The sequence below is a fragment of the Amblyomma americanum genome, chromosome 5 (genome assembly GCF_052857255.1).
Source record: "Amblyomma americanum isolate KBUSLIRL-KWMA chromosome 5, ASM5285725v1, whole genome shotgun sequence".
NCBI classification, from domain to species: domain Eukaryota; kingdom Metazoa; phylum Arthropoda; class Arachnida; order Ixodida; family Ixodidae; genus Amblyomma; species Amblyomma americanum.
The window spans coordinates 16,526,278-16,542,138 of NC_135501.1; the positions used below are offsets into that span (position 1 = coordinate 16,526,278).

General features: G+C 49.3%; 1 protein-coding gene across 1 annotated transcript in view; it reads right to left on the reverse strand.

Annotated features, from left to right (window-relative positions):
- Positions 1-15,861, reverse strand: part of LOC144133721 (cytochrome P450 2J4-like) — a 443,483-nt gene that overhangs the window by 21,090 nt on the left and 406,532 nt on the right. The gene's annotated exons all lie outside the window — the stretch shown is intronic.

Below are 15,861 nucleotides of genomic sequence, written 5' to 3' on the forward strand. Positions count from 1 at the left end.
GTTGCGGTCGATCAGAATATCTAAGAAACGATGCGTTTTCCAGTAAAAGTAATGTGACCGTCGATGCATACCGGTTAAAGAAACATACATATGCATGTTAATGCCAGATTTTATCCAGTGCGACGACGGCCTGACACTTGCTCATTACACCTACCTTGGCGTGCCCCTGAGCGGTGTCCTTAGCCTTTTTTTGTTTAATCTGGCACTCATCGCCTTTCCAGAGAGCCTCCCTAACACCGTCCAAATATCTATGTACATCGATGAGATCTGCATTTTGGCCTGCTCTTTGACGCGTCTCCAGTGCACGGGCATTTAGGCTTACCAATGCACTTTGGCGTTTACCAATGCACACGAACATCGACCAGTCATGCAAGCTGCGGCCTACTACACCCTACAGAATCTGCGACTGCCCAAACCATTCCACGGCAGCCACCTCGAAGACGTCGAAGACTGGCTTGTAGAGTTTGAACGGGTCGCCTCGTTCAACCAGTGGGACGGTGCCGCCAAGCACGCAACGTCTTTCTCAGCCTGGAAGATGGCGCTAGTACCTGGTAAACGAACCTAGAAGACGCCTTAACATCATGACACGAATTCCGCCGGCGACTGCTGGAGACCTACAACAGCACTGATCGTCGAGGAGGAGGAGGAAAAACATTTATTCAGAGCACAAAAACTGGGTGGGTTCAGTACGAGAATCCATTGGTCGCCATCATAATCCGGCCCCTCTCAACCAGCAATTTCTGGTCGAGTGGGCTGTGGCTATGAAGGGTTGCCTCCCAGCGCTCATGAGTCGGATCGGGATTGCTGTCCAAGTCTGGGTTTTCTTGACATTCCCAAACCGCGTGAAAGAGTGTGCCAACTGCTCCACAGAAGGGGCAGGACGAATTGTAGGTTTCTGGGTACCATTTACTCATTAGGTAAGGATTGGGCAGAGTATTAGTTTGTAGTCGCCTGATTATGTGCTCTTCATATTTACTTAGGGTTTTGTGAGGAAGAGGATATTCCCTTCTTGTGATCTTATAGTACTACGTAATTTCTGCGTAGCTTAGTAAGGGTGAGGGGTTGTCAACTATGTCAGAGAGAGGCTGCGTGCCAGATGCTCGGAGGAGGAGAGCTCGAGCAGCTGTGTTGGCCGCCTCATTGCCCGTCGTTGAGAGGTGCCCTGGCGTCCAGAAGATCTGGATGTTGGAAGGATTAGACCTTTCCAAAATTTCCCAACACGGAGCGCCAACGTGGCCTCTGAGGTAATTGCGTACCGCTGCTTGTGAGTCGGACATAACCGTTGCCTCGCTGTTCTTTGATATCGCTAGTGCGATAGCTGCTTCTTCAGCCGATGTGGTATCCACCGCTTGGATAAGGCTGCTTGCAATGATATCTCCCCGGGGTGAAACTGCTGCAATTGCCGCGACTCCGTTAGCGGGTCCAGCCGCATCGACGTAGATCGTGTCCTTGTTTCCATCCCAGCGCTTAGAGAGGTGTCTAGCTCTGGCTAGTCTCCGTCCTCTGTTATATTCCTCATCCATGCGTTTTGGTATGGGGTGAGTCGTAATGTGTGATCTCATCTGCATGGGCATGTCGATCTTGTCAGCGACTTCTCGGGGTGGACTGATTCTCAGCTTCTGTAATATTTTCCTGCCAGGCTTAGATGTTGAGAGCCTGACAATTTGATTTAGACGGTGGGCCTCTATTAGTTCGTCGATGGTGTTATGGATCCCCAGCTGTAGTAAGCGCTTAGTGGATGTGCATAAAGGGAGTCCCAGCGCCGTCTTAACTGCCTTTCGAATAATAACATCTAGTTGGTCTTCTTCCTTTTTGCTAAGCCGTAAGTACGGGGTGGCGTATGTTAGTTTAGAGAGAATGAAAGCCTGAACTAATCTTAGGGCCTCCTTTTCTCTTAGCCCATTTCCTTTCTTGATTACCCGGCGTAGCATTCTAGAGACTTGTTCGGAATAGGCTTGGAGCTGTCTGATTGTAGTGGTGTTAGTGTTGCCGCTGGGTATGATGGCTCCCAGGATCTTGATCTCTTTCTTGATCGGAATGCTCATACCCTGGACCGTAATGGCGACAGAGGGAGTGGACGGCAAAAGCCCCGTATTCTGCCTCTTGCCACGGTCGATCAGGAGTAACTCTGATTTCTCGGGAGAGCACGTTAGCCCATACCTCGCCGCATGCTGGCACACGACATTCGCTGCTTCCTGAAGCCGGCCTTGAATTTCCCCTTCATTACCGCTGCAACACCAGATCGTAATGTCGTCGGCGTATATAGCGTGCTCAATGCCTTGGATGCGGTCTAGCTTCTCTCGTAGCCCACGCATGGCCAGGTTGAAGAGAAGCGGAGACAAGACCGCTCCCTGCGGAGTGCCCTTGGAACCTAGATTGAACGGAGAGGAGGTCCGATCGCCAATACTTATTGACGCTTTTCTATTGGAGAGAAAGTCCCTCACGTAATTATATGTGCGGTCACCACAGTTGACGCTGTTAAGCTCATCCAGTATTCCCTGGTGGTTGACATTGTCAAATGCCCCTTTTAAATCGAGCGCAAGGATGGCCTTGACCTGACATCTACCGGGGTTGTCCAGAATATCATCTCTGATACAGAGGAGAATATCCTGTGTAGACAGCTTTTCTCTAAACCCGTACAGCGTGTCAGGGAGGATATTAGTCTTCCTCAGGAGTCGCTTCAGTCGGGCGTTCACGACCCTCTCGAACAGTTTACCCATACACGACGTCAGGGAGATCGGTCGTAAATGATCAATATCGCATGGCTTATTGGGCTTGGGAATAAATCGCACTAAAGCCAATCTCCAGGAGTCGGGGATCTGGCCCTTGTACCAGCACTGCGTGTTGAAGTATTTCACTAATTTTCTTAAAGAGATGTCATCCATATTAAAGAGCATCTTGGTGTTTATCTGGTCCGGTCCAGGAGCGGTGTTCTTGCGCATGACGTCAAGCTCCGCCCTCAGTTCCTCAACCGTTACGTCTTGGTCCATCTCTTCATTGGGTGCACCGGTGTACGCAGGGAGAGGGTACGAGGATCCCAGATCGAGGAATTCCGTGCACGTTCTGCAATGAGGGCTTCGTTGTCCCCTTTATAGCTGTGCAAGGCGTTACAGAGCGTGTCTGTTTGCTCTTTCCGGTTTGAGTTCGGCTCGATAAGGGATCTGAGGAGTCCCCATGCTTTAGCCGTGCCCATTTTACCGTTGAGCTCATCACACAGCTTGAGCCAGTTTTGGTTAGCGAGGTTATGTGCGTAGTCATCCGCTTCTTTGGTGAGTTCTGCAATCTTGGTCTTCAGCTTGCGATTTAACTTTTGCCTTTTCCACCTCCTTGTCAGAGATCTCCTGGCTTCCCACAGGTGTAACAGGTGCGGGTCAACTGCCGGAGTTTCCTCCGTGGTGTTCACTGTCGCAGAATGCCTGGCGACGGTTTTCATCTGCAGCGCTGTCCATGCCTCAATATCTGTGATATCTTCGTCCGGGAGACGTGCGAGCTCCTCTCTCCACTTGTCCCAGTTCACAATCTTAGCCTTGCCAAATGGTTTCCGACATTTCACTCCCTGAACAGTGCAGGATATGATGAAGTGATCACTGCCCAGGGACTCGCCAGTGTTAGACCAGGTGGACTGCAGGCAGTTTTTCACAAGCGTGAGATCGGGACAGGTGTCTCTGCTGACGCTATTACCCGCTCTGGTGGCATGCAGGGGATCCGTTAAGATTGTGAGCCCTTCTCTGTTAGCGATCTCAAGGATCCTCCTGCCTTTCGGGCTGTTAAAGTGATATCCCCATGCTTGGTGGGGCGCATTGAAATCACCGGCTATGACGAGGGGGTCCTTACCTGCCCTCTTGATAAAATTATTAAATAGCGTGGCTATCTGACGACTTGAGTCCCTGGGGCGACTGTACACGTTCAGTATGTGCAAGCTGCGTTTTCCCCTGTGTTTGGGAAGAATTTCAATGTAAGCATGTTCGATATTTTCGGTTAGCGGTTCTTGCAGCGTTGCGGTAAACTCCTTGTGAACAAGTATTCCTAGGCTATGCTCGTCTTGGAAAGTTTTGTACCCCTTCATGCTGATGACCGTATTTGCTTCTTGAAGTACTATTACAGCAGGTGGCGCCTCCGACGTGTCGATGAAAAATTGAAGGCTTGCTTTTTTCTTTTTAAGGCCCCGACAATTCCATTGCCAAATAATTGTTTCCTGTCCCCTATGTGCCACGGTCCTAATTCGTCCTCTTCTGGTAGGGGATGCCTGTCGGCATATTTGGATTTCCTATTTCTGAAGTTGCACTCGTTGCGTTTCGATTTGAATTCGTCTCGGACTGTGGCACTGGCAGAGTTTATGTATTTCCTAGTGTTGGCGGACTCGTTTGCGAGCTCGTTTTTGACCATCTGAATAACTTGTAGGAACTTTTTATTCTGCTCCTCTCTGTCAGCCCTCAGCTCTGCAATGACGCGCTCATAAACTGACTGTGAGTTTGGCCGGGCTTCGGGTGTTTTGTCGTGAGTTGTTTGTGACTGCAGCCTGACCAATTTAAGTTCAGCTCGCAATGCCTCGTTCTGTTTTTTTAGCTGAATAATTTCTGCTTTCAGGTCATTAAACTCCTTAGATATCGCGTTTCCGGGGAGGGATGGAGGCAACCCAGCATAGCCCACCTTTACGATGTGTCTTGAGTCTTCTTGCTTCTCAGAAGACGGTCCGCGTTCTCGGGTGCGTGGCGTCTCCTGTGCCGGTGGATCCGCCTTAGGTGCAAAGGAGACCGACCTGGTGGTCCCCTGCTCTTTATGATGTCTTGACTCTTCCGTTCCGGATCGGCCTGACGAGTTGCGACATTGACTAGACTTATATCTTGACCTGGACCTGGACGTAGAATTGGAGGCCGCTCTTCTGGATTCCTTCTTGTCGAACTGCTCTTTTCGGCTGGTGCGTACAGCTGCCGCGTAGCTCTTGCTGGTGCCACTGGTTGTCGGTTTCTCTTCCTGATCATCGAAATGTTGATGTTTCCTAGGCTTATTGATGGGATCCAGAAACTTTGCTTTGCATTCCCTTGAGTAGGTTTGGTGATTCCCCTGGCATGCCGCACAAGTTGGGGTGCAACCGTGAGCTTCCCCGGGATTCAGCTTGCCGCACGAGTCACATTTCGATTCAGCTGGGCTGGGGCAGACGTCCGGTCTATGTCCTTCCCTGCCGCACAGTACGCAAAACGGTCTAGTTTTCCTATAAAGAAAACATTTTCGCTCGATCCACCCGTACGTAACAAAGAGAGGGACTTTGTATCCACTGAACAGTATCACCGCTGAGTTGGATCTGCCGAGCCTTCGGACGCCTAATATTTCGTGGGTTTCTGAGGAAAAGTCTTTCTCTAGGTCTCTGTCTGATGCGTTGGGGTCAATCCCGTGCACCACCCCTTTGCATGAGTCTTGCGGTGTTCTCACGTAGGCATTGAGGTGGTACTTTTTCCCGTCTAGGTTGATGTGATCGATCTTCGCAAGTACTGTGGCGTCTTCGACATGGGAAGTTGCCGCGATGATGATGTTTTGCTCTTCGATAACTCTGATGTAAGGTTTGGCGCGTAGCGTCTTGCCACGTAACGCGTTTTCGAATGCGACGTTAAGTGGGTGTACACTCCCACCCCACATTTTTAGGTCCAAACGGTCTTTCGGCTTGATAATCACTTTAAATTCATACTTGTCGAGGTCAGGCAGTCTCGGGGGCCTCTTGCGGCTCGTGGGATCCGCTGCTGGTGACTTCGGGTCGTCATCGTATGTCTTCGGAGCCCAGTGCCCTTGTGCACGCTGTCCTGCCCTGAGGTATATCGTCTTCCATCCAGGTTCTGGCTGTGAATTATCAAAGTTCCCCTCGCCTTGTTTGCTGCTGCTCGGAACACTTCCGAATCTTCCAGACTCGGGGTCGTAGCCATGGGTGTGGTCCACATCCATCGTCGAAGCCGTAGCGGAGTAGCTGCTCGCTGGTCAGGCCGAACGCGGCAACGGACGCCGGGCCCGGTGCCGAAGTGCTTGCGAGGCTTAGCGATCCCACGTTTTCGCTTGGGCTTTAAAGTCCCGCATAATGCCAAGAAAGTCACTTCTTGGGATCAAAGCGTATCCACGAGTAGTCCTCGACGTTATACGTCTGATCCGTACAAAAATGTGGAACTGCGAATGGATCTTGCGCGCACAGGACGAGAAATCCGGCTGAAGGAGCTTTGCAGTCTCGCATTCAGATGCCGAACGAGACTGTAATTATATACGTGGAGGACATGACCCGGCTCTTCCGGCGAGCTGATCCGGCCATGCCGGAACAGAAAAAGGCGCGTCACCTCATGCGCGGCGTTAAAGAGCAACTGTTTACTGGCCTCGTGCGCAGTCCACCAGGGACTGTTGCTGAGTTCCTTACGGAATCGGTCACAATAAAGAAGATGATCCATGGTATATGGGGAGCACAAAAACGGCACAAGGGACAAAGAAAGACGGACAACACAGGCGCAACACAAGAAGATGCTTCGCGGCGGTCTACCAGCTACCAAGGCCGGCCGGTACTCGCCGCTTCGGTTACAGAGCGCCTCCTGCCTTCGGGCTAACCTTGATCTTCTCCGCGACCTCATCCATTCCACTTTGCGCGAAGAGCTCCAGACGTTTTTCAGTGTTCCGCAGCCGACGGCCGGATCTCTCGCTAGCCTCGTCCGAGAAGAGGTACAAGCGTTTAGGCCTTTGTTATCGTCCGGTCATTCGCCGCCTTTTCCCACTGAGTAACGTCGGCCAACGTATGCTAAAGCCTTGCGACGTCCTGCGACCTCTTCAGCACCGTTCCCTCCGTCCAATAACGGCTCACTGTTTTCTGAAAGACCGCGACACGTACAACGACAATCGACGACCACCCCAGCGGAAGACGAAGCTGTGACGTGCCCCAAATTGGTGGCGTCTGTGCTTTCACTGCGGGGAACCCGGTTATCTGTATCGTCAGTGCCCACATCGGCGCCTTGGACTACAGGGGCTTGCCGTCGACATCATCTGCCCCCATTAGTTGAACGACCGCGGGAGATTGAGGACTATGCGACCCATTAGCGCATGGCGACAATTTCCCAGCGGGAGTCCCGATCTCCGTCTCCACGCCGACCTTCGCCGTAGCCGCAAAGCTCCTCCTGGATGGCGCAGCGACGGTGGCCAAGCCCCCACCGGGAAAACTTAAGTCAGTGACATCCGGATGCGAGACCACTGGCAGTCGATGCGAACATGACCCCCCGACAGCGCGAATAGCGACCGACCGTGACTTAAAGGCGCTGACAGCAGTTCCTGACCTCGAACATCGATTGTAGCTGGATATGCCCGTGCTCCTTGACGGCTATAAGATTAACGCTTTGGTGGACACTGGCGCTTATTTCTCGATTTTAAGCGGAAAGCTAGCGGCGCCTCTCAAAAAGGTAATGACGCCGTTGTCTGGCACGCATATCCGCACGGTTGGTAGACATATCGAAACTTCGCCTGACCTGTGCACGGCAAGGGTTCAAACTCGCAGCTCTACATTTGAAGTCAGCTGCCTAGTTCTACTCGACTGCTTCCGTGACTGTATCCTTGGCGTTGATTTTCTCCAGGAATATAAAGCCATTATTGACTTCCGAAAGCGTACTGTCACATTTTCGACTGAGAAAGCTGATGTTTACAACGAAGACCGTCAAATCCGCAATGCCCTTCGCATTTACGCCGAGATTGTTTGGATTCCGCCACGTGCCAGTGTTTTTGTGCGTGTTTATTGCGACGGGCAACGTGACGGCACAGCTGTCGCAGAAAGCAACCTGTCCCTTTTGCTCACCCACGGCATCTGCTCAGCGCAAAGCCTCATCCATCTCCGCGACGGCTGGTCTGAGCTCCTGGTGACTAACTTCACTAACGAACCCCCGCAACTTTTTCATGCTACTGCGTTCGCATTCGCCGACCCCTTAGCGGAGATTTCTGAATGTCTCGCATTTTAAGCTGTTAAACCTATGCGCCCGTCCCATGACGGGCTTGATATCAGTCCGGGCCTCTCGGCGACTCAACAGCGAGAACTCCGAGCCCTCCTACTCTAATACACTACCTTTTTCGCGTCTTTGTCGAAAGCCCGGCAAACGGCACTGCTGCGGCACCGCATCATTACGCCCGACGCTGCCCGCCCTCTCCGCTAGCAGCCGTACCGTATCTCACCGACGGAACGTGATGCGATCCAAACGCAGGTGAAGGAGATGCTTTCTGATGGATTCATTCAACCTTCCAACAGCCCGTGGTCGTCACCTGTCGTGGTTGGGAAGAAAAAGTATGGGACCCTCCGCTTCTGTGTTGATTATCGAAACCTCAACAACATCACTAAAAAGACGTCTACCCGCTGCACCGTATCGACGACACACTCGACAGACTTCGTCGGGCCCAGTATTTCTCCTCAATTGACTTAAAGAGCGGGTACTGGCAGGTAGAGGTGGACAAGCGGGCCGCGAAAAAAACGGCTTTCGTTACCCCCGACGGGCTGTACGAATTTAAAGTGCTGCCTTTTGGGCTCTGTTCAGCGCCGGCAGCTTTCCAGCGCATGATGGACAGAGTTCTCACTGGACTCAAATTGCAAACTTGATTTTTTTTTTATCTCGTAGATGTCGTCGTGTTTTCCGAAAACTTTGCCGAACACCTTTGTTAAGTCAGAAGCTCAGAGCGTGGATAGGTCGTCCCCCCCCCCCCCCCCTCCATTTTCCGGGAGCGGTCATCTCCGTGAGAAGTAGAAGGAGTTTACTGAGAGGCGCGACGCCCGCTCGTAGTGGGCCTCGATGCCGGCTACCTGCGTTAATCCTTTCAGCTCTGACGCCGACTCATCCCCTGCTGACCGGCAGTGCACGAGGGGTAGAACGGTGACAGTGCATCGCGCGTTCCGGACGCTGTCCAAAGCCGTGGGAAAGCGGGAGAAGGACCTCGAACTTTCTTGTGAGAGTCGCAGGGGGGACGACGACCTTTTTCCGCTGAAGAAATTCCTTTTGCTGTCAGCGGAGACGGCAAAGCCTATGCGTGGCGCCTCGATTTAATGCACATGCAGCGAGCGGAGTTCGCGAAACCGCGCGTCGTGCACGTTTCAGGAGGTGCGGGGTCCACTGGGTCGGGCTCTGGTGAGCCCTGGGCTCCGCCCACTTGCACGTACGGTGCTATTGTACTGCTATTGGTTCAAATTGGGCGAGGGCTGGTTTAGTAAAGCTCCGACCAATTATCGAAGGAGTTAAAACCCGCTGCAAACAAAGACTTTGGAGGAGCGTGCCAAGACTCATTCTCGGCTGCGATGTCAGTGCACGTTAAAGATCCCCAGGTGGTCGAAATTATTCCGGAGCCCTCCACTACGGCACCTATTTCTCTCTTTCTTCTTTCACTCCCTCCTTTATCCCTTCCCTTACGGCGCGGTTCAGGTGTCCAACGATATATGAGACAGATACTGCGCCATTTCCTTTCCACCAAAAACCAATTATTATTATTATTATTATTTTAAACTGCCTTTTCTTTAAACTGCCTTATCATCACTGCCTTGTATTTCGGTCCCGTCTTTAATTAATAAGTTGTGTCTTAAGAAGTTGGAACTGCTGCCCAAACCGGCAACGTGACGTCGAACGAGCGGACGAAGGCCCGAAGTGCTCTTCGTACCGCTAACCGCCGCATATTCGATCACCGGCCAGCGTGCCATGGCGGCATGGTTGTTTCTGCTGCTTTATAAATCATTTTCTTTAAAAAAAACTAATTCATTGGCACTAGATATTAAAAAAAGTAACATTCCCCTATGCACCTTGATTTCGGTGACTGTTGGCTTCCTCAAACGAGCCCCTCACATCATTTGCCTATATATATATATATATATATATATATATATATATATATATATATATATATATATATATCAAAAGTGCTATCTTGGCAGCTGATTGACCAATATAATATAAAATCACCAGAAATTGAGAAACATAACAGGATTTAATTCACGGCGTTTCCGTTGGTGGACCAGACTCTTCGACTTTACTACAGCATTTGAAACACGCAGCATTTATAAAGCGTGCGCGAGGTACAAAAAGAGCGTAAAGCACGAGTGAGATCAATGGGACGGGGGGGGGGGGGATAAAAAAAGGAGAGAGAAAATTGACGGCAATTTAAAAGGCGATCTCCTAACGGGGATGCGGGTGTGCCGAAGGAGGCGAAAGATAAAAAATAAAATAAAATAATAAAATCTAATAAATAAAAGGAAAGAAAACAAAGAATGCAAAATTCTCTTCCCCGAAACCTCAGGGCTGCCTTAGCAGGGCCCTGGAGGAGTGAAGCGCTTGACCCCTGTGCAACGAGGAGGCAACATTCAAAAGAAACTGGAAGGAGGGGGGGGGGGGGGGTAAGGAGGAATGCCAACCAGACTTCTAAAGAAAGAAAAAAGTAGTGAAACAAAGAAAAAAAGAATAGCCATTGTACAAGACAGCGATATGCTACTCAGAGAAGGATTGTGGCAACAGGACAGAATACAAAATAGGGCATCAGCAAAAATAACAATCAAAATTGCCGTTTGGGCGAGTTGGTGTGACTTGATTCGAAAAGAACAGCGCGGAAACAGACAGGGACACGAGAAGAAAAAACACTGACGACAGGACGAGTGCTGACTAAAAACTCTTTATTGTCGAGGAACACCCAGCACTATATATGCCAAAACACCACGTGACAGTCAGGGGGCCAAAGATTACAACCTAATCCACAGTCATCGAAGGGCGGCCAACACATGCTTGAACCAGAAGGAAAAACCACAAAAAGTGAAAAAAGGGTGAAACTTTTTGCAGTGAGCATATCAAAAGTACTTTAACCAGCAAAAAAAAAAAACAAGGAAAAAAACACAAGTGCCAAACAACATCGTGGCCAAAGGGCGGTGTCAAGAACACTTTAACAGCAACAAAGAGCGAGCCTAAAAGGGCCCAAGCAAGCGAAGCAAAAGCCGAGTCAGAAATCTAAAAACAGATAAAACGTCATGCAACCCTACAGATGCCTCAAACAACTAAAGCCAAATCAAAATAACCTAAAAAGCAAAAACTTGTCAACGCCTATAAGGTAATAGGTAAAAAACAGTCTGCATGTAAAAACACAATTTGGACAATTACCACTTATGAGCCGCACCAAAAAAACCTGAGGAGAAGAATGAGCACGGGCTAGCATAGGAAAATTTATGAGCAAACGGGTAGTGGCAGGCGAACACGTAAAATCAGTAATCTTTAGGCATGGTCAGGGAAGCGCATTTCTTTCTCGTCCAGTGAAATTGAGTGCGTGCTTGCGCAACTGTCCCCTGCCTTAGCAATAAAGTAGGCCTCAATGACCTCCCTTTCTGTTTTGTTTTTTGATGTTGCTAATAACCTTGTGTTCTCTAATATAGGTTTACACTTGTGGCGAGGCTGGTTGCAGTGGTCTGATAGATTACTTCCAGACCCTCTATCTACGTTGATGAAGTGCTCCCTGGCCCTAACATTAAAGCATCTTCCCGTCTGGCCTATGTTGTGTGTACATAGGTATGCTCCTCGCTGGAGAGCATTCCTCCCACTTTTCATGTTGGTGGACAGTATCCATAAGTTCTCGTGACGCTTTCTGAAGTATGTCCTGCCAATGCGTTTTTAGAGCAAGAGACAAGTCCTATGTTGCTGGCTTTAAATCTAATCTCATGCCTTTCGGAATGATGTTGCCATGCACATACAGGTCTAAGGTTTCCACATGATGTTCATATGTAGTTCTTTTTGCTGCAAACATTCTTAAATTTAAAAAAAAATTGATACACAAGTATCAATCAGTTCACTTTGCTCTTTAAAGCAGATTGTCAAATCTTGGATGTCTCTTGGACGACGTCCTTGTAGCTCCGCAGGGAGTAGTGCGGCTTTAGCTCAAGTGTCGTAGTGGATGGATTCGGCGTCGCTGGCGGTTAGGGTGTTTCGGGAATGTCGTGGTCATGGTCATACCACTTTGACTGTGCCCTTGTAGTATATTCCTGAGCAGGATCGGCTGCAGTCGACCCGCGATTATTGCCACACCTTCAAATCTGGGAAGCAGGCCGTCAGCGGCTATTACTCGTGCAGGTGAAAGCCACTCGTGCAGGTGGACCATGGGCTGCAGTGGCTGTTGTGCGCGTGTTTTTTTATTTCCTTCCTTGACTGCACACACGCGCATCTTGGACCACTGTATTGTTATCTTATGTAATTAGTGTTTATATCACGACTCCCCCTATTTTTTCTTACTGTCCCCTCCCCTCTATCACTTCACTTCTTCAAACTACCTGCTACCCTTTATTTCCGCTGCCCAGCTCAGGTGCCGCTGTCGCACTGATGTCAGATGACGGGGTTAGCAGAAATCTTTTACCTTCCTTTTGTTATTATTTTTGAATTAAACACTTACTACTTTTTAAATTGTCGTCGATTCTTTCTCTCTTTTTATGTTTTTTTTCTTCCTGGTCTCTTCCCCCCCCCCGCCCCCAGTTGTTTGCACTCGTACTTTACGCTAATTTTGTACCTCGCGCACGCGTTATGAAAGCTGCGTGTTTCAAATCCCGTAGTGCACTCGAAAAAGGCTGGTCCTCCTGCCGAAACGTCGTGAAGTCCTGTTATGTTTTTCAATTTCTGGTGATTATATATATATATATATATATATATATATATATATATATATATATATATATTGCCGCGAATATTTAAAGTGTGTTCGTTTTTCAAATCTGCCGCCACATCACTTAATCGCTTTGTTTGCTACGCAAGACGCGACTAGATGTATCTCGATTGATCGCAGCCAGGCAGAGCTGATTCTATGTTGTTCCGGAATGTTCAAGTAACTTTGCGCTCTTTATCTCGAAAGTTCGCTATCAGCTTTAAATTGAGCACGGCCGACAGCGGTCGGCATTCAGTTCGACGACCGCCGTGCACGCTTGTCGCTTCACCGCCGCCGAGTGATTCAGTCCATTTTGGGTGCAAGTCAGCCCAATAAACAGTTTTCTTTTAGATGACCCTTTCGTCTGTCTTAATCGCTGCTTCGACTGCCGTCACCACTACGTGACATCTGGTGGAGGTGCGGGGTTGCCTTCCATGTTCCGGACGCCCCCTTTAAGTCGTGAAGCAAAGCCCTGAGCACTTCGCACCCGAGGACGAGCCAGCAGCTCAGCGAGCCAGCCGACGTCTCCAGGGAGAGGAGCCTGAGTTTGGGAAACTGCCGGACCGCACAAAACAGCGAAAAGACGCGGCTACGAGCACCGCAACCTCGCCGAAGATGTCGACATCGATCATACTGCAGCAGCCGTGGGTGCCGCCAACTTTCAATGGATCCCTAGGCGAAGACCCTGAAGAATGGTTGGATCAATTTGAGCGCGTGGCGTCATTCAACAAGTGGGATGATGCGGCGAAAATTGGACACGTGTTCTTCTCACTGGATGGCTCCGCACGCACGTGGTACGAAAACTACGAGTCGTTCCTTACGACATGGGAGCTATTCAAGAGAGAACTATTGCAGGTATTTACCAGTGTCGTGAGGAAAGAAAGAGCCGAACGACTCCTCGAGTCCAGGATCCAGCTTCCGAATGAGCCCGTCCGCGGTTACGTCGAGGAGATGAAGCGCCTATTTCGCCGCACCGACTCCGGAATGACCGAGGAAAAGAAAGTTCAGTTTTTAATGCGCGGCGTAAAAGAACAACTCTTTGCAAGCCTCGTCCGCCAGCCGCCAAAAACAGTCGAGGAATTCATGCAAGAAGCCTGCACGATTGAAAAGACCCTCGACATCCGCGCTCGGCAGTACAATCGTCCTTCCTCTGCCTGCGCAATCCGTTCGGACACGCCGGCCACCACCAGCGAGAGCTTGCGGGAAGTTATCCGCGAAATCGTCCGAGAGGAGCTACGCCGATTACTACCATCCTCCCCACAGCCACAAGCAGCGATTATTATGGATGTGGTGCGGAAAGAAGTGCAACAGGCACTTGGCACCCCGACGGCCACAGAACCCCAGGCCATGACCTACGCCGCTGCAGTAAGGACTGCCCAGCCCCAACGACAACCCCCACGTCCTCCCCGAGATGAACCACTTGTTCCACAACGCCGCCTCCCAGCCCCCGCCCGCCCAGCCTACACTGTAAAAAAAAAATGCTCCGCAGTACAGAGAAACCCGCTGGTAATGCGTTGCCGGAGGGTTTTCCGCAACATGAGGTACGGACTAAATGTCAGAAACAGAGACTCCGTATGACGACTGTCACATTCTTGGTAACGGAAAGTTACGTCATGCTATGCACGAGACCGAAATCGTTTTTTCACAACGAATGCTTATGTTTTGTTCTTATTGAAGTTTCTGAAATGTGTATGCATACGTCCTCCGTTCACTCGGAAGTCATTTCATCTAGAGCGGAAATTATCTGTATTGTAATTATGTACTTTCTGTAGTACATGAACATGCGTCTTCGTATAGCTTCTGCCCGCAATGTTCACTGCAGATATAGCCGTCCAGGTGCCAAAGAAATAAGTATTATGTACAAGGCTTTCCTTTACGCATATTATGTAGTGCATACGTACAAAGAATGCAGCTTAGAATGAAAGAGTGGTAAGTGTTTGGGTGAGTACAAGTACATACGTTTTATTTTCATGGCAAACTACACACATTGTACATCTGCACATTGCTGTCGGATCCATCTGAAAAGCATAAAAAAAATCCTCATTTAGTGGTCACACAACACCAAATATAAATTTAACAAATACATTTCAACCATCCGCTATTGAACAATCGGCTTTCGTAGAAGCTTTCAAAAGCCATTCACCGAGAACCAACCCGTTATAATTTATTGCCCAAAATTCATTTCTCATAACAGTAAACAGTAAAAACCACAGGTCCAGAAAGAAGCAGACAAAATGCGCTTTCCCGGGCGGCCTTGTGCACATGAAAGTCTTTACAGTTGCTTATCATTTTGTGCAAATAGAAAGTAGCTCAGGATGGGGGCCAGATGCAATTCAATGCAGGTGCCTTTCTGTACATAGCACTAAATGCACAACTTAGCGAGCAAGGAACATTGGTAACATCTGAAAAAGGTGGGAGACGCTTGCCGAATTTATCGTCCATCCAATTTGTTATAGGCAAGACAAGACGAAGCGAAAGTCCCGCACTCAGTTTATATCCAGTTCCCGGGCATGCCCGTTGCGGCAGATTATGACGCTTTTTATTATGACACAAACTTCGAATACGGCCCCAGGAAGCACACTTCTCCAAAACCGCATGTTTTCACTCATAGCTTCCATTATCTCAGCATGTGCAAGAAAATGTACTAATATCTGATATCAGTGAAAACGCAGTCACACGTACCGGAAGCAGCTCACTAAGGCATTCCAATATCTCTGCAGTGTGCCTCACAAGGAACGGATGCTCAAGTTTCAAAAAAGGGCTCTTGGCAGAAATTTAACCAAAGGCCGTTGCCATGTGAACCTTTTCAAAATGATAACCCAGAAAGGCGAAGTGTCCTCATGTGTCTGATGCAAAAGAAGGATGAAGGCATGAGTCTTTCTGCTTTTTGAACAGCTGTGATAAGTTTTTTACTGGTACTGCTTGGTGCAGCTTCAGTCTCCTTCTTGACATTTTGTGAAATAATTATATATCTGCGAAAGATCTCGCTAGCAAACATTTTGGCACTAATGGAGAAGCAAAAAGACCCATGTCCTAGGCCTTTTTTTGTGACACTAAAGGAAGGCTTGCCTTTTAGAGTCATTGATTACGAAGAGGTCCATGTGGCAACAAACTTTGAGAGAATTCCTTCAAGGGCTCTTTGTTCTCATGAGGTGCCCTGTAGATATATCACAACACCTCAGTGAGCTGTTACCAGCCCTGTGAGTTCACTGTCACTTG